General features: G+C 38.6%; 1 protein-coding gene across 1 annotated transcript in view; it reads left to right on the plus strand.

Moving 5' to 3' along the window:
- BAZ2B (bromodomain adjacent to zinc finger domain 2B) overlaps window positions 1–18,270 on the plus strand; it is a 148,139-nt gene that overhangs the window by 21,059 nt on the left and 108,810 nt on the right. The window contains exon 2 of the mRNA XM_075431032.1: window positions 14,755–14,797. The gene's annotated coding sequence lies outside the window, so the exon portion shown is untranslated. The remainder of the gene's footprint in view (window positions 1–14,754; window positions 14,798–18,270) is intronic.

The raw sequence follows: 18,270 nt of genomic DNA on the forward strand, positions 1-18,270 counted from the left end.
CAAAAAAATTGTGGTTTTTGTTTAGGCATGGATAAAGTTGAAGGGAAATAATTGTCGGTTTTCAGGCACAAACAAAGGAGCTGATTTTAATAAAAGAAAAATCAACCCTTCTCCCTCTCCCCTCAGGTTTCAGGTAAGGGAGAACTTGGCAATGTGAATATATGCAGTAATCCATAAAAGACAGAACTGAAGAACTTGCTACTAAGGTTATAACCCCATGCACCAGGACAGGCTGGGGCTGACCTGCTGGAGAGCAGCTCTGCAGAGAGGGACCTTGGAATGCTGGTGGATGATAAGGTGACCACAAGCCACCAGTGTGCCCTGGTTGCCACGAAGGCCAATGGGATCCTGGGGTGCATCGAGAGGAGTGTGGCCAGCAGGTCGAGGGAGGTTCTCCTCCGCCTCTACTCAGTCCTAGTGAGGCCCCATCTGCAGTACTGTGTCCAGTTCTGGGCTCCCCAGCTCAAGAAAGATGAGGAACTACTGGAGAGAGTCCAGCGGAGGGCTACGAGGATGGTGAGGGGACTGGAGCATCTCTCCTACAAGGAAGGGCTGAGGGAGCTGGGCTTGTTGAGCCTGGAGAAGAGAAGGCTGAGAGGGGATCTTAGAAATGCCTCTAAATATCTGCAGGGTGGGTGTCAGGAGAATGGGGCCAGACTCTTTTCAGTGGTGCCCAGCAACAGGACAAGGGGCAATGGGCACAAACTGGAGCAGAGGAAGTTCCGTCTGAACATGAGGAAGAACTTCTTTACAGTGAGGGTGACGGAGCCCTGGCCCAGGCTGCCCAGAGGGGCTGTGGAGTCCCCTTCTCTGGACATACTCAAACCCCGCCTGGATGCGGTCCTGTGCAGCCTGCTGTAGGTGACCCTGTTTTGGCAGGGGGTTGGGCTGGGTGATCCACAGAGGGCCCTTCCAACCACTGCTTTCTGTGTTTCTGTGATGATAAAAGACTTACCAAGTCCAACTCGATGTAAATCACTTGTACTTGCTTTTTTCCCTTAATCGGGTGTTACAGAGCCATGGTGTAAATGGTGCTATGGGCATAAATTAAAACAGTATCACAGAATCACAGAATGTTAGGGGTTGGAAGGGACCTCTGTAGGTCATCTAGTCCAACCCCCCTGCCGAAGAAGGGTCACCCAGAGCAGGCTGCACAGGACCTTGTCCAAGGAGGGTCTTGAATATCTCCAGAGAAGGAGACTCCACAACCTCACTGGGCAACCTGTTCCAGTGCTCCGTCACCCTCAGAGGGAAGAAGTTGTTCCTCATGTTCAGCTGGAGCTTCCTCTGCTTCAGTTTGTGCCTGTTGCGCCTTGTCCTGTCGCTGGGCACCACTGGAAAGAGTCTAGCCCCATCCTCTTGACACCCAGTACTTACCACTTATCAAAAAGCACTTAAAACAGTACTTATCTTTTCTTTGAGAGAAGGAATATTTTCTTACTGGGAATATAGTTGTTGCATATCTGTCAGTGCTCCTTTAGTGTGTGAGACCTATTCATCTGATTCCTGTCTTCTGTCTGCTTATTGGCTTTCTCAGTGCCTATATTTTGCATGCTAGCAGGGAGCACTGTAACCTCTCTATTCCAGAATTTTTTGTGGTAGTCTCAGCTGGAGGGTCTGCTTTGTGTTTTAGCTTCAGGGAAAGGAACTTTCTGCAGGAGGGTTCTGTGTTTAGAAAACTACAGAACAGACTTCACCCACCAGTTTTCATTTTTTTTTTTCTTTTTTTCCAGGTAGTGTGTTGCACCTGTACTGATGTTGTATGATAAATCAGCTAGCTATGCCTGTCATATGGCTTATGTCATGTATCTTGACCTTTAAGGGATAAACAAATTAAGATGTCCATTAGTACTATTGTTTTTTTATATGACGCAGGCTTTTATATTGCCTTTGATATGATGATTTGCGCATTCACCAATTCGAAGCATTTTATTGTTCCCAAAGTCTAACACGTTACTTTAAAGTCACTGTTTTAATCTGATAAAATACATTCACTAGTTTCGTTTTTTGTGGTTGTAATTCTGCCTGTAAATAACCACTCTCCATTTCTACAAAAATGAAGACATAAAGGGTAATATGTAAACATACTGTGATTTTGAAAATTAGGAAAATCAGTGTTTCTCTTTGTTCTTTGTCATGCTAAAGTTAACTTTAGTGCCTTTTTTTGGTAAGGCAGTAAATTTCAGAAACTAAACAAATAGTTTAGAGTGGGGGATGGGGGTGGGAATCTGTCTATAATAAATTTTTACATCTTTTGTTGGTTGTTTTGAAAATTAATGCTGACTTCACTATACATATAACTAGGAAAGATACTGTATGATCCACTGTCTTGTAATTTTCACTGTGATTTAATAAAAGCATTAGTCTAAATGTAGTGATGTAAACTGGTAAAGTTTACTACAAGATTTTTAATTTAAATCAAACATTTTACTAAACTGTTAAGAATGAAGATGCAATGTTTGAATCACAGATGGGGTATTTTATTATCACAGCCCCTTCATATCATGATAGTTTTTTTTTTAATGTTTTGCTGCTATTTATCTTGCATTACTAGGTATTAATGGCATCTCCCAACAAACCTAGGTAACTCAGATTTGAATATGTACTTCTTCTGTAGTAGTGTAAAAGCAGCAGACTATGTGATTCTCAAGGACAGAATTAAAGAGTGTACGTCATGAAATGCAGAAGAGGAATTGTGATGTTACTGTCTAAGGACTATGTGATGTGTAAAATAAATGTACTCTGATACTTTTTGTATGACACTTGCCAGTGCAGGAGCCTGTGATGGTTATCTGTGAAGAAAAGGCAGGAGCTGTAAACTGTAGGTGTTTGGCCTACTGAAGGGTACATGTGAGTGTTCCAATGTTGTGTTACGCTGACTTGGTTTGGGGATGAATGGAAACTGTTGGTCCCTGCGAGCAGAATATTCCAGTGCCCGAGAGCTTTACACATTTCTGCTTAAAAAAGATAGTACTCTCTTGGGCAAGAGTGAATTAGAATTACAGTATATTATTGTTGTTCCTTAATATATATTTGTACATAAAAGCTGTCTCCATTTCTATAATGCTTTTATTGTTAAATCTATACTTTTTTTTTTCTGATGTTCCTATAAATTGCATGTATAGATATATAGTAAATAGCATGATTTTAGCATTATGTAAGGTTGTTTTTTCTGGAAGTGGTTTTGTTCTTGGGTCCTGGTAGTCCTCTGCCAAATAAGCTTTCAAATGCATTGCACAGAATTTTTTTCCCCCCAGATTTCTATTTGTGGCTTTTGTTTTATGAAAGTACATTAATGTCCTGCCTGTTTCAGGTTGTGTAATTTCTTGTATGTTTAATCTGAAAAACGTTTTTTTTAATATGTATCACACATCAAGAGAACAATTACAAATAGCTGTAAAAAGTACCCTGTTTCTGCCTCAAAAATACTGCTTGTGTGTTAGGTCTAAACTAACTTTTGTGTCACACTGTATAGATGATCTTTTTCTCATGTGATATCTCAGGCTCTAAATGGCAGGTGATTGGTAGGGTAGATTTAGACTGGATAGAAGGAAGAAATTCTTCCCCGTGAGTGTGGTGAGGCCCTGGCCCAGGTTGCCCAGAGAAGCTGTGGCTGCCCCCTCCCTGGCAGGGTTCAAGGCCAGGTTGGACAGGGCTTGGGGCAGCCTGGGCTGGTGGAAGGGGTCCCTACCCAGGGCAGGGGGGTGGAACTGGGTGATCTGTAAGGTCCCTTCCAGCCCCAACCAGTCTGTGTATGTATGGTTCAATGAGAGAGATATTTGTTAGTGTTTCAGAAAACTATTTCTCTTTATTTCCCTGTCTCGTTAATTTTTAAGAATAGGAGATATGTATATTTATTATTTCTTGCAAGTTGGATTCATTGGTTTTGCTAACAGGCAAGGCAATGCTTTTGTAATTGATGTGAAAATATAGACAGATGAGCTGATGCAAAGGATATTTAAATTTAGCTATACTTGAGAACCAATTAATTTCCAAATTCATTTGGTTAAAGTGCTTTATCTTGCAGCTGGTAATTGCTTATATTAGAGAAGATACAGGCTGTTTCTGTTTGTCACATCAGAGGGAGCCCAGATCCCACATTTTAGAGATCAAACTTCTTTCTTTGTTAAGGACCTGGGAATAAGGTCTTTACATGGGAAGAAGTAGCTTCTTGTTACAGTTTTCAGAATAGGACTCTTGATACTCTGCTTGTGTACTTGATGTAATTTAGTTGGGAATCAAATCTGTATTTCACACTTCATCTAACCATGTGTTAACAGGAGATTTCAGTGCTGGAAGACTTTATAAAAGTGACTTGCTAACCTTTTAAATATGACGTCTCAACTTTGTGCTGGCTGTGATAGTAAATACATGCCTAATAAAGGTGCCTATGTCAGTGGTGAGAATGTGCAAAAATTAAAAGAACTTCAAACTATTTGTATTCACATTTCTAATAACTGTAATAATAATAATAAGGCAAAGAATTGTCACTTCATTCCTGTACACTTTTTCCGCTTTTCACTTGTGTTGTGTTTTTGTTTTTAAGTAACCTAATTTATTCTTTTTTTTTTTTTGTTTTGTTTTTAAAAAAAAGGCCTTTTCCCCTTCCTCATGGGTTTGGTTTTTTACTTGTTTTCTTCCCTTGACTGACTTTTTCATCCTTGTTTTCTCTCTCTTTTCCCCAGCTGTGTTTGTGTCTGTGTGACTAGTGCTTTTTTAATACTATGCATGTTTCCCCTAGTCATGCAAAATGCAGTGAAGTTTCGTTTGTGGATAATGGGGCAATATGCAAAAAAATCACTGTGTGTTTTCTGGCAGACAGGAACAGCTACATGAATGGTGAAGTTGGGTCTTCCTGCTCGTCGTGGTTGGCTAGAGCTTACAACATTGCAGAGCAAACACGCAGTCTGAAGGCAGTGGTCAGTCTTCAAACAGAGGATGAAGATAAAATCCCTCTTAATGCAGTAGTACTCAGGCTTTCTCTTGTTGTTAAGCTCAAAATGGATGTTAAAGGATGAAATGGTGCTCTGCTAGAAGAAAAATGCAGTAGTTCTCACATTTTTCTTTCGTCTTCCACTGACGATGATGATGGCAGGAGGAACAACAATATTCTATTTTTACTGACGTTGTTTTCTTCAGTTTTTACTGGCATGGTATAGTTGTTAATCAACATGTCCCCGCTTGTTAGAGGATGGCCTTGACATCATTCTTATTTATCAGATGTACAGAAGTGACACACGGGGGGGGTTATATAGAACGGCCTACACCTTTTAGTCGTAAGTGTGCTTGCTCATCCCTGTAAGTGCTGAGTCAGAGAAAGATTCTATTGTGTCTGTAGAATGCGAGAGTCGATGAAAACTAATTAAGTGATGCAGAAAGCTTCATCACTTTTAGACAAGCTTTGCCAAAAGATTGTTTTTTCACAAGCCTTGAATTTTGATGAAAATACCTAATCATGATGTAGACCTGCTTGTCATTGCTGACATCATTGCTTTCATCCATCATAACAGTAAGAGGTCCTGATGTGGAAAGATTTATGGACTGGCAGTGTCTGATGTGCGGGCAGAGCTTTGACGATCCATGCAGGTTTTTGTTTCTTCCAAAAGGATTTTTTTCTTAGTAGCTGAGTTGGAGAATCTTACCTTGTCAAGCTGTGTGAAATGGTCAGCAATGTGAATAAAAAACCATGCCTCAGCACTCTGAACTTTTTCACTTTTTAGCTGAAATTCTATTTCAGTAGGAAGTTAATGATGCTACAAAACTGGCTTGTTTTGCAGACACGTTTTACCTGAAAAATGTGAAAAGGACTTAGAAGTTGAATTATTTTTTAGTGCTACTGAAGTAAATAAAGCCTCAGATCAGTAATTAAGCTTTTGTGGTCTCTTATACTGAAAGAGAAATAAGCACAAAGGAGGATCCTCTTTGTTCTTCACACAGTGTATATGGAGATTTTCACCATTTGTAAATCAGATTGTGTGTAACTGCTCTAGTATGAGAATTAATATTTTTAAAATATTTGAAAATGATCAAACAAGCAAATTTAAGTTAATGAAGATTTAGAGTGAAGGATAACAATTCAGAGAGTAATAAGGACTGAGTCTAGAAGGTGTTTAATTGATTGTGATCAAACAATCTTGCGCCAGGGGAGTTTTAGATTGGATATTGGGAAGAATTTCTTCACTGAAAGGGTTATCAAGCGCTGGAACAGGTTAGTGGTGGACTTGGCGGTGTTGGGTTTACGGTTGGACTCGATGATCTTAAGGGTCTTTCCAACCTAAATGATTCTGTGATTCTGTATAAGTGGATCCTTCTACCCAGAGAATTGAATATGAGAGAACTCTCCGGGTGCATAGATCAAATTACTTGAATAAAAGAGTGAAGAGGAGCTGTGGGCTAGAAGCCTCAGTCTTGGGTTTGGGGGCCAATTCATACTCCCTGTGTGTAGTGTTCTAGGAGCTGACTAACTCTTGTATTTACATCAGAGAGGTATAGTCTGCCCACTGAAAGAAGTGGGGACTCCACTTCATTGAAGGGTTTGTGTGGCTTCTGCTGTCATGAAGCGGTGCTAGCATACTCACAAGAAAAATGTGGCTTCCTGAGTTTAGGACAATTGTCATAAAAATGGATAGCTCTCATTTTCTGCTCCTCAAAACATGATTTCTTGGTACGATGAAACTGAATTAACATTTCTTACCTTCATTCTGTTTTTACAAAGTTAAGATGTGGGTAAATGCCTTTGTTTCCTGCCGTCTAATGCAGGTGAAGAGTGGTTAGTTCTTTGAGCAATGATAAAGTAGTAGTGTAAGTGAGAAAATTGGCCTTTTCGGGGGAATAGAAGTTATGTTTGTTTTTATTCTTGCAAATACTTAATGGAATGAGGAATGCACAGTTGCCAATGAGTGGAAGAAACAAGATGATCTTAAATTTTTGGTCTTAAGGTAAAAGAGACCCAGTGGAACTTGATAATACTGAAGACAGTTAAGTGTGGGGTTGTTTTATCCCTCTCCCTCAAAATTGCATTGTTCCTGTTTAGAAGGTGCAGCAAGAGCTGTGAAGAGCTTCACGGTAAACAGTTCTGCATAGTAGCAAGTGAGCATGTAACTGCTGCGTCTTCACTGACCAACACTTGAACGTCTCGCTGAGGAGTGTGTGGCATCTATGGATGGGACGCTTTTAGTGCCGTGAGTTTGATGATTCTCTTAACATCGTTGTTGCATTGGTAATGTCCTGATAAGGCCTCGTGTGGAATACAGTGTATTTCTTCTTTGTTCCAGAAGGATTATTCATGTTCAAGAAACTTGGAACTAAAGTAGGTGAGAAGAACATATACCAGGATTCTGAGGGTAATTTGGAGACTTACAGAAGGATTTGAAAGAACTTAGGCTGGTTTAGTTTAACAAAATTAAAAACTGAGAGCTTGCATACTCCTGCCTTATGGGCCACAAACACCAAGAAGAGCAGTGTTAAGACCACAAAAATTTTAGCTTTCAAGCAAATGGAGTTATAAAGAACAATTATAGGCTGAAAACCTGAGGAACATAAAGATGTGAAAAGGAAGCCAAATTTTAAGATGGAATTTTGATCCATTATGAGAAGGATTGCATGATCTGGGATAGGAATGAGGTAGATTTGATCCAGGAAGTCTCTTCCAGTTGTGTGCTCTTTGAATATTAGTATACTGGTTTCTAGAAGGGGGTGGGGGAAGAATTGCAAGCATACAAAACCCAACTACATACTTCTTTTAAAAAAAAATTAAACCCAGAACCCAAACTCTTCAGGAAAGCATTGGATTTCTAGTACTTAAATATTCCTCATACTGACTGGTGCCCAGTCTTTGTTAGCACTAATATGCACATTGCTGAAATCTGCTGCTGAAATACCAAGGTCCTGTTGAATTATCAGTTTCCAAAATCACCAGGGATAGTTTTGCTTTGGCAGATTAACATTTTTCTGAAATGGTATCATGTATTTGCACAAAACTTATATTGTTAATTGTACTGTCACAGTGGAGATTTTTGGGGTCTATATTTGTTCTATATCCATAGTTTGAATTACTAGTTCTCCACACGTAGGTTCATCAAAGGGGATAAAAGCATTTTTAAAAATACTTCTAAAAATATGTGTGGTTTTTTTATCAGCTTGCGTTCCTAAAACTCTGTATTTTAGGGCCATGACTTCTCTTTTCTGTTCCTTTCAACTATTCTGGTAGAAGGGTTTTCAAAGAAGCAGATTGTCATATGTTAGTCTTCAGTAGGTATTAATGACTTTTCTGCCAAGACTTTTAAAAGTATCAGTAATGCAGATCTTGTATTGCGCAGAGAAACTTGCTTCAGTTTTTAAAAATATTTATGTATGTTTTAGAGAACAAGTGACCAATTTTATCAAATATTCTTTCTGTCAGGCTTTCAAGAAATACTAGTTATACGTGTTCACAGAAGTATGTTTGACAAAATTTCCCTAATCTCACTCTTTCAGTCTTTTATAATGCCATGACTTTGTTAGCTCTTCCATCACTATAAACTTCCAGAGCAGACAAGTCCTGAATTACTAATGAGAACCAGGAAGAATGTAATTTGAAAGCTCAGGTTCTTTCAATGTTTGTTAGCGATATAATTAAAAAGGTCACAGAGTCAAATTTTAAAGGACAGGCATATCTTTTGTAGTATCTTAGCATGGGAGAAAGAAGCAAATTGCAGTGAAGAACGAAAACGCGTAGCCTTTTGGCGTTATGAAAAAGGTGCAGTTTTTGATGCATTCTGCCGTGCTTTCAGATTGTAAGTTTCGATTTAATTGAGAAGATGCTATTGCCAGAATGTAAACCAGTTATGCTAGTCTTGCTTAAAAAACCACCTTGCCAAGTGATAACAGTAAGAAAGGTGGGAATGCACCCCACCCTTTCTTCCCACTCAAGTCAAACCTCAATTAGCCCTATTTATGTGCTAATATTAAACACAGGAAACCTCCTTTGCTTTGTACACAATAAGGAAATAATGCAGGAAAACAGATTACATTACATTAATGTTGCATAGTTAGTAACAAAATTTGAAAATAAAAAATAATACAGTCTTTTTGCATTAACTGTCCCAGTCTTGCAAAGAGACACAATTATTACACTTGTGTGTCTGTGTAGCACAGTGCAGTCAATGAAACACTGGCTGTGCTGGGCTGATACCTGGACATACAAACATAAAGAAAGTTTACAGTCTGCTCTTCTGGGCATTCTACATTTTCTGTTTTTTATTTTAAATACTCAACTTCCACCTGTCTAGTGAGTGTGGAATATCAGCTGTTCTGGCATTTTGTGTTCTGCGCAGTTGTGTCAAGGAAGAAAATATTTAGTCTGAAACAATATTCTTTGGTCCTTTCTTAATATTGTTTTTATTGGACAGAGATGTTGAGGTTGTGTAACTTCCGTAAGTTCATGCCAAATCGTATCTTCGCTGTTGAGTTTTAGTTTAGTTTTCTGCTTAGTATAGTATTTTTATACCTAAGGTGCCTGTTTACACTGTACTTTGGATGCCGGGGCCAGAACCAGTCTATGTGCTTTTAATCAGGGAGAAGAAAAATACTGAAGTATGTAAGGAACATACAATTTATAAAAGCAGATGCTTCCTTCTTTTTTAGTTTCAAAATTTTAAAGCTTCGGTCTTGGTATATACATATCTGCAGCAAATAGTATGCCTTTTGAAACCTCACAGTCACTTGTCTCGGTCATGTTTTCTCTAGTTTTGCCTAATAAGTAAAAGTTGGGTCTTTATATAGATAATGGTTTATGTCAGGGGTTGTTTGTTTTTAAAACCTTCAATAAACATAGAAATTTGGATGCTTCCTTGAGCGTGCTTCTAAAAAAATTTTGATACATTAGTTTTATACCTGTGGTGCAAACTCTTACATGGTCAGCTAATGCTTACTCAAATTCGAGTAAAGCAAACATGAGGATAGACTCTAGAGGAAGTAACAATCAGAGTCACATTTGCCACAGTAGGTCATCTGATCCATTCTGGTTGTGATGATCCAAATCCTTGCTTTTCCTAGTAGACGTTTTGAACAATGTAGAGTCAGTGCTGCTTCTGTTCACTTGGTCCGATTTTGTATGGTGCCTTGTTTGGTCCTGGGCTGAAATGTTGCTGTAAGGGGCAGTCCCAGTGCAGTGGCTGCTTCCTGCTGAGGGAAGGGTGAGGTGGATTGATCTGGTGGAGGATGTCTGTCTGTGTGGGTAGACTACGGGTTGCTTCACCCCAGTGCGTCTCAGTCTGTTGCAACTGGCTGTTAAGAGCAGTATTACTGAACTCGCGAGCAGGTGACCGGTGCATTCAGACTGATTTTGATTGTGAATAGAGGGGGTGTTTAGAAGGAATTGCAGCCAGAAGCAATGGGATAAGAAGGATAGAAGAAGTATTTTAAACTGAAGTACTGTCAGTTAAAATTTATGAATGGATGCAGGAATAATTTTGGAAGATGTAGAATATCGTTCTTGAAAACTTGTACAGAACTTCGGGGAGCTAATGCGTTTGCAGTGAAAGCAGCTCATGGAATCCTGAGCCAGCTTTGGACTGGCTGGTTTGCGTCTTGCTAACAGTGTAGAGGCAGTAGTATGCAACTGCTCATGGGCTGAAGGGAAAAGCAGTAAATAGTTGAAAATTAACTGCACTGCGTTGTGTGCTGCAAGAAGATAGTTGCATTGCTTAGTTTAGTTTATACCTTGATGAAAACCAGTTAAACAGTCACAGTGGAGATTGTAGTGTGGCTAGAACCTATTTGCAGGATAGTCTTTTGCTTCTGAGAGTCTAGCAAGTGCTGTGGTAGATCTGTTTGTTTTTACCCTTGATTTTATGAGTTAGATGTCCTGCTACAATTAAATTTTACACAAAGCAGCCTGAACATGGGATTGATGATAGCCCAGTTTCAGCATATAGGGTACAGACTGTGTGGGTTTCACGGTGGCCCCACTATGTGCATTTCTTACATCATCTTATTTAATGTTCTTTGTGGTATTGACGTCCTCTACCTTTTCTCCCCCAGTTCCTCATGTGTTTGCTTATAATACGCAAATATCCAATTAAGTCTTGGAATGTTAGCCAAAAGATTATCTTACTGCTGAGTGCTACTTCCCTTCAGAAAGAAATGCACAATTGTATTTACTTGAAGGATAAAGAGTAATTTCTTTCAAATGAAGCAGGTTTATTATTTACAGTTTTCCAAAATAAAGTCAAAATAATTGGATTGCACCACTGATAATCATCTGTTACTCTATTTTTGGTCTTAAACACTAAATTTATTTGCTCAGGTTTACAGCAGTTGCATCAAGAAGCACACCCCTCCTCCCGCCCTCCCCCCCCCCCCCCGAGGATAATAGATAGCACATACAAAATTGTCTAACTGAAGTTAGTTATGGCTTATCAAAAGATAGTAGCTAAGATTGTGTGTCTGTATTTAGCCAGATTTACTTTCCCAATCTGTAAAATTCTTGGATTTGGACCTTCACTAAAATCTTGACTATGTGCAGATGACGGTGTTTGGGAGAAAGAACATTTAACCACTGCATTAGATTAATTCAACACTAGTACTAGTTTTATTACCTGTAATTTTGAATGTATTGCTAAAATTTTCCTGCTGAATACAGACTTTTTATTTAGCTTAATGAAAATATGTGATACTTAGGCTGGGTGATTTGCATAATACCATATTTTTTAATGGAGGGCTGTGCTCCTGTATTTCTATTAAGGATTTAAAGAAGGGGATGAAGAAATTACCCTATTTGCATACCCCAGCAGCTGCTGGTGGTATTGCACAACTGCATGTGTTTTGGTGCCTTGCTTTCATCCTCACATCTCCCAGACATTGCCTGACACCTCTGCTCATCTATTTCAAACTCTGATTTCGTGTTCTGTGACCACTTTCCAAGCTTAGATTTGACAACCACCAGAGTGTAGAAAGCTGAAAGCATACACAGGCAGCAGATCTTGAGGTCTTCTGTGAGTTCTGAAGATTGACTGAAAGGCTTATTGCACCGTTTGAGATTAAAGACTTAACTTTAGTAGGTCTTTAGTTGAAGCTAAGAAAATATGAATGTACTTTGTTCAAATATATTTTACATTGCTATCTGAAGTGAGTTGTGCGGTGTGAAGCTGTGAGATAGCTCCATACAAAGTGATTTTGCTTATGCACGTGGCTAGTGTTGAAATTTTTTGCTTTGGGAATAATTCTCCACATATGTAGACCTTGAAGTGTTGGAGCCATATAGTAAAGCCTGTTATTAAAACTGTTACTTGAAGTCATGGAGTCTTTTGTTTTACAATTTCTAAAGCACCTATTCCCATTTCTTGTGGAAACTTCTTTGTTTGAAACTTTGCGTTTCTAATAAAGTTGTAGAGGAGTTTCCAAGTAGTGACCATCTTCATGTACTAAGGATAGAGAGGAGACAAAAAAAGCCCCTCTCTCTTCACTCACTCCTTGGTTTACATACTTGCATCCAGCCAGAGCAGACGGAGCGTAGAGGAGAAATGAGCAGCTGGTGAAGGAGAGGGTTGAAGTAACAGATTGTCAGAGATCAGCAGGCCGAGTCTACTCTACTGCTCAAGATTTCCTCCCAGCCTTCTCTTTTGGAAGTGGTGTTACACTGGGGAAACCAAGTAGGCTATTTTCCAGTGCAGTTGGATCCTTAAGGATCTGGGTAACCTTTCCATAGAGAAACTTTTTCTCCTCACTGGACAGTGTTGAGGACTGTGGAAGCTGTGACTGCAGCGTGCTGTGCCTGCCCAGTGAGGGAGTTGGTTGTCATTCCTTGCAAACAGCAAGCTGGAACTTCAAGAGCTGTTTTTGCTATCCTCAATTCTATCGAACCTCTGACATTTGTCGGGTTTTGTTGAGCTATTCAGTACCTTCGGCACTGATAACAAACCCAAAACTTAGCAGTGCCACAGGTATAGATGTAGTCAGAAGTGGAAGGTATGTGCAAAATCAAAACAGAAAGTACTGGAGCCTCAGCTAATACAGGAAATACTATGTTTCCAACTTAGAGAAAGAAATACGACTTTGTTTTCTGGTTTCTGAAGGACAGTTCGGGGTTCTAGTCAGCCAGCAGGATGGTTGGGAGAGTAGCAAAATACATACTTTCTTCAGCGTTGCATCTCCCAAATGCTTTGCTCCCACTTTTTAAATGGTGTCGTTATTGTGTCGCATCTGCTTCCATCACTTCTCTCTTTCTTGTTTCTGGTCTAGTAGGTTGGGGTATTTTTTTGGTGTTGTCAAAGCATGTCAGTAGGGTAGAGAAGAGAAACAGTAATGTTTTGATTTCGTCTTGGGAGAACTAGCATGATTTCCGCTCCTGCATAGGTGGTTGATGTTGCCATTGACAGTTAGGAGGAATGATTTGTTCCTGGCTGTCCTTTGACAAGGGTCAAAAATACTTATTGTTTTCCTGGCCGGCTGGGGAGTGTAGTTTGACATCAGTGGCCCTAACAAACAAAAAAGAAATTGTTGGTGTTAATGCCTACACATTTACAGGTTGTAATTTAAAACTAAATTAAAAAAACTATGGCTATCTTTGATGTAATTACCTACCTAGATTTAAATTGTTGCTTAGCTTACCTAACTCTATAAAAAATGTTCTTGCTCATGTAGATGGCTGAAGTTTTGTTTGTGTAAATTTATTAGTTTATTTTCTTGACTGTGGCACTGTGAGTTAGGCTGGCTTTATGCTCCCATCAGTGTGGTGCTGTAGAATAAATTCAAGAGTAAAAAGGTGAATTTTTCTACAAGTTTTTTTTTTAAAGTGTGCAGCATAAAATAAAAGCCCCAAACAAACCAACAACAGAAAAAAAACCCAAAATACCATTTTACCCTAGCATTTTTTGGTGTGTAGGCAATTCTGCATATCTGCACAGTTAAAATTGTCTGTTACTGTAGCTGAAGAGAGCATCTGCAAGCTTTGTATAGCAAATATGTCTAATGCTACCAGAGATAATTTTAAAAGATTGAGCTAAAATTTCACTGACCCTGTATTAGTCTTCAGTGAAAAAAATTAGAAAACCCCAACAATATCAGATTTCTACTACCATAGCAAGTAGCATTCTTCTGAAATTATTGTATTCCAGATGTTGCATCTGTTATGCTGTTTTCTGTTTGCTGTACAGCCTGTGTGAACTATGTGTTTAGAAAAACTTGATCTACCCAGGAAAAAAAAAATTAGGAAGAAAGCAATCGAAACAAGTGTTCAAAAATCAGTTTTAGTTTTAAGTTTTCGGTGAAATACGTGCGGATTTTGTACTGACATAGAGATGCTTCTGAATTCTCATAGCATGAGGAGAATTTGAAATCCTCATGCTAGAGAGCATCAGTAATGGAATGAAATTCTGGTTCCATAGAAACAAAATTGAAAATTCCCATTGATTTCTGGCAGGCCAGAGTTCTTTTTGCATTTTAACAGAAAGATTCCTTTGACTTGCTGTGTACATCAAAAGGGAACACATTGTACTAAATCATTCACAGTTTAGTAAGGGTAGAATGGGTATGTGTATTTAAACAGCTGGTTGCAAACAAAAATAGTGCAATCGCGTAACATTTGGCTTAAATGATTCTTGTTTTAATGGCTTCATATCTGGCTGTGGGAAGCAGTGTTTTCAGTACACTGGAAATACTTCACAGACGTGCTTTTTGGAGAAATTTTACTGTTCTGTTTGATGTGTATCCTTGTAAAAGTGTTACTTGATGAAAGGATGACTCAGCTGATCATTAATTGTTTTCTGTTTGCAGGTTGCAAAACAGCAATGTCACAGAACTGACCACGTTCATCGCAGTAAGTAAGCCATAGCAATAAGCATTCTGATAATTTTCTGAGAAGCATGAATCATACAGGGAAAAGGAAAATTTTATGTACTGCGTGGCTTAGTGCTAAGTTCTCCATCCAGGTCCTGATTTCAGCAAGACATTAAGCACAGGCTTAACTGAGACTTTTAGATTCTTAGTCCACCTGTGCAATTGCTTTTATGAATTCAGGCTTAACTGTTGAGTAGGTCTTTAACAATTAATGCCCATGATAACACTGTTACAGTTCTTCCCAAATTTCTTTGTATGTAGGCTTGAGAGTTAAATATGATAGAATGTAATTTTAGTGTGTTGCACATTTTCAGTATACCTTTAGTAGTTTTGATGTCTGACGTTATATAGTTTAGGGAATGTTCAAAAGGAGTTGAGAGATTGTGCTGAGAGTTTTGATTCAAAAAATAATTTTATCCACTTTGAAAAGTATTTTGAATACTCGGAGAACATGTGATATTTTGCTATATGACAAGCATGAATTATCTTGTTTTATTACTAGATAGTTTACTAGAATATTAGGAAAGGAAGAATTTTGCATTCACATCAATTTTCTTGTTTTTTTTCAGGAAAAAAAAGTGTGTGTGTGTCTTACTCCAGTGCTTTGCATTAGACAAAGTTAACAGTGAAAACTGAAAGAGATTTAAACTCTGGCTTTGCTTAGCTCACAGATGCAGCTCTCAGGCACACCTTTTAGCTTTCATTTTACATACAGTAAGAGAGAAAAAATCTGAAATAGATTTGAAAGGAGTTTTCAGGTTTATTATTTTTTTGGTCCTCATAGTAACCAACAATTCTTCATACACTTGTAATAATATACCTTGAAAATAGCAAACAACATACATTTGTAAAGACATGTTTTAAGTTTATGTCCAGTTATGAGATATGTTGGTTAATGAGAGCCTTGTTTGGATCCCAGACACGGTATTGTGTGGTACAGTGGAGTTTTATGTTTCGGTAGCAACCTTCATGCTCTCAATCCCGGAGGTAACTTTACAATCATTAAAGATAAAATTTGCACTGACAGTAGCAAAAAGTGTAAATAATATGTTTGCATGCTGATTAAAATAATTTTTAAGATTAAATACGAAAGGCTCAGGTTTTAGAAGTACTCTTCAAGTGTACAGTTGCATGCTTTCTGTACAATGCAGAAGGAGAAGCTATTAAAACCACTACATGTGACAATACAGTATTTACGAGAATGGTAGGAGCACGAGCATCTGCTGAATTCCAAGAGTGAACAGGTTTGTACAGAGAGAGCAGATCTATTAAATATGAGGGATCAAGTGAATTAAAGGTCAAAAGAACAGTTTTCTAGTGAACACATTGCTTAGCAGGCAGTGATATGACAGCAGGTAAGGGCAGGAGATAATCCAGCCTGCTCTTTCAAAGTGAGGTGCAGCAATCTGAACCAGTTTAAAAAAAAAGCAGAGCTAGGGAAGTCATTAAGTAATTTGCAATAATAGACAAAAATAGGAAGACTGTATCTAGGATTTAGTTTACTGCAGGCATCAGACATTTTGACACTTTCTGTAATACAGTAGTATACTGCCAGCTTCTGTAAAGTGAGCCAGTTTTAATGAAAAAAGCATTCTTTTTGTAAGAGCTTTTTTGTTAACGAGATAACGTTTTCTTCCCAGACACACTGAAAGACTGCTAACTTCCCAGCCTCCCTGTGTCTGAAGCAAGGTGTTGAAACTTCCTAGAAGAGGCTTTCAGTTTTGCAGGGGTCAGGAGGGTGTAGTATCTAATCAGTTTTAAAAGTTGCCTGTATCTTGGGCTTCAAAAAGTTGAACCTGCTAACTTTCTGACTTGTGAAATCTTGTTAAGAAAAAAAAAAAAATTAGTCTGTTTCCGTGGGAGGGAGATGCAATCCCATTGAGAATACAGGTGCATAGAAGTATGAAAACAACTGTTGCTCGAGTTGAAAATTTCTCTCTGACTTTTCTGAACACTGAAGTGTTACATGAGGGCTCCTTCCTTCTTAATGTTTTGTGAGTTATTACCCACAAACGAGTCGAGATCCTACTCTGAGGGGCAGTTTTCCCTAGAGCTGCAGCCATGGAATGAGAGCTGCTAGCTGGCTGCAGCGGACCTCTGTTACTCTGTGGAGCAATCAGGATGAATACTGAGCAGAAAAGTGCCTTACTCAGTAAAATGAGAAGGCAGCTCCGTAACTGGTCAAGTTGACATGCACAGCTTTTCTCCCTTTTAAATATGCAATTGGAGAAGAACAGGAGGAATTTATAGAAAGATTTGTGCTTTTTCATCAGTTTTCTGGGAGGCCGTAAAAAATGCAAGGGAAATAATAGCCAGGTGTAGATCTCAGATTTCTCTCAAGAAGCTTATTTTTAGGCTTGTGCTAACTCACTGTACCAATTTATTCTGCTAGTGTGTTTATGGCCAACTATGTTACTTAATTCTTTTGTGAGGGACGAAAAATGTCAAATCTCTGAAAAAGAAGAGACCTATCCTTAGTCATTTCTAACAATTTTGTGGGTACAGTCAATTCTTTTGGTCTACAGAACATACCTGCTTTGCTATGATGCAGTAACAACCCTTCCATCCAAACAAACAAATGGCACTTCAGTGTGTGTTTGTTTGTAACAAATAGGTTGCGCCAGGGAGAGCTTGAAAAGATTAGGAAAAGTTCTAGTTGAGATACTAATTTCTACTCCCAAAATACAAAATTCTTTTCATCCCTAATGATGGCTCTTGTTACTTGCTCTAAAAGGTGGTGGTGGTGAATTCTAACAGTACCACTTTACCTGTGGAAACAGAAATAATGTGGAATGTTGACGCAGTACTTGAAAGTTATGCAGATAAAACTGTTTAGAAATTTTCTGTATAGTTGTAACTAAATTTATTAATGGCTATAATTAAGTGATGTAAAAGAAAAAAAATCAGCTGAGCAGAAGGCTGAACAAAATTTTCTAGACAGTTCAGGTAAAGTTAAGAAGAGAGGCCTCAGAATTTGACCAAAATTATGATGACAAGTTACATTTATGAGAGATGTTGCCATTATAAGAATACTAGAGTTTGTAAATGCTGCTGTTAGTAGCAGAATCTTTGTAGGTGAGATCTAGAATTAAGTTTTTTCCATTTTTTGGGGGGGGGGAAAGTGGAGGAAAAAAAAAAGTCTTGAGCAAAGAGGAGGAAGATGTTAAAGGATTCATAGATTGTGCTTTCTACAGAAAGCAGAAGTAAGGATCTGACAGATTTTGAAAACTACGCAGTTTCTTTTCACAGTAATGAAGGATGCATTGGTGTACTTTGGTGACCAGGAGCGTGAAGGTGAACGACAACGAAAAAAAGTCAAGCGTTTTTGTTGCCAGATCCAGGAAAGATTTTGTATATTTGAATTACTGGTTCTTAAATATAGTAGCAAATTGCCAAGAAAAGCACTTCCCCTTACATGAAACTTAAGTTTGCGTAAATAGTAGCCTGTTTGCA

Source organism: Opisthocomus hoazin, chromosome 9 (assembly GCF_030867145.1).
Source record: "Opisthocomus hoazin isolate bOpiHoa1 chromosome 9, bOpiHoa1.hap1, whole genome shotgun sequence".
In the NCBI taxonomy this organism is placed as follows: domain Eukaryota; kingdom Metazoa; phylum Chordata; class Aves; order Opisthocomiformes; family Opisthocomidae; genus Opisthocomus; species Opisthocomus hoazin.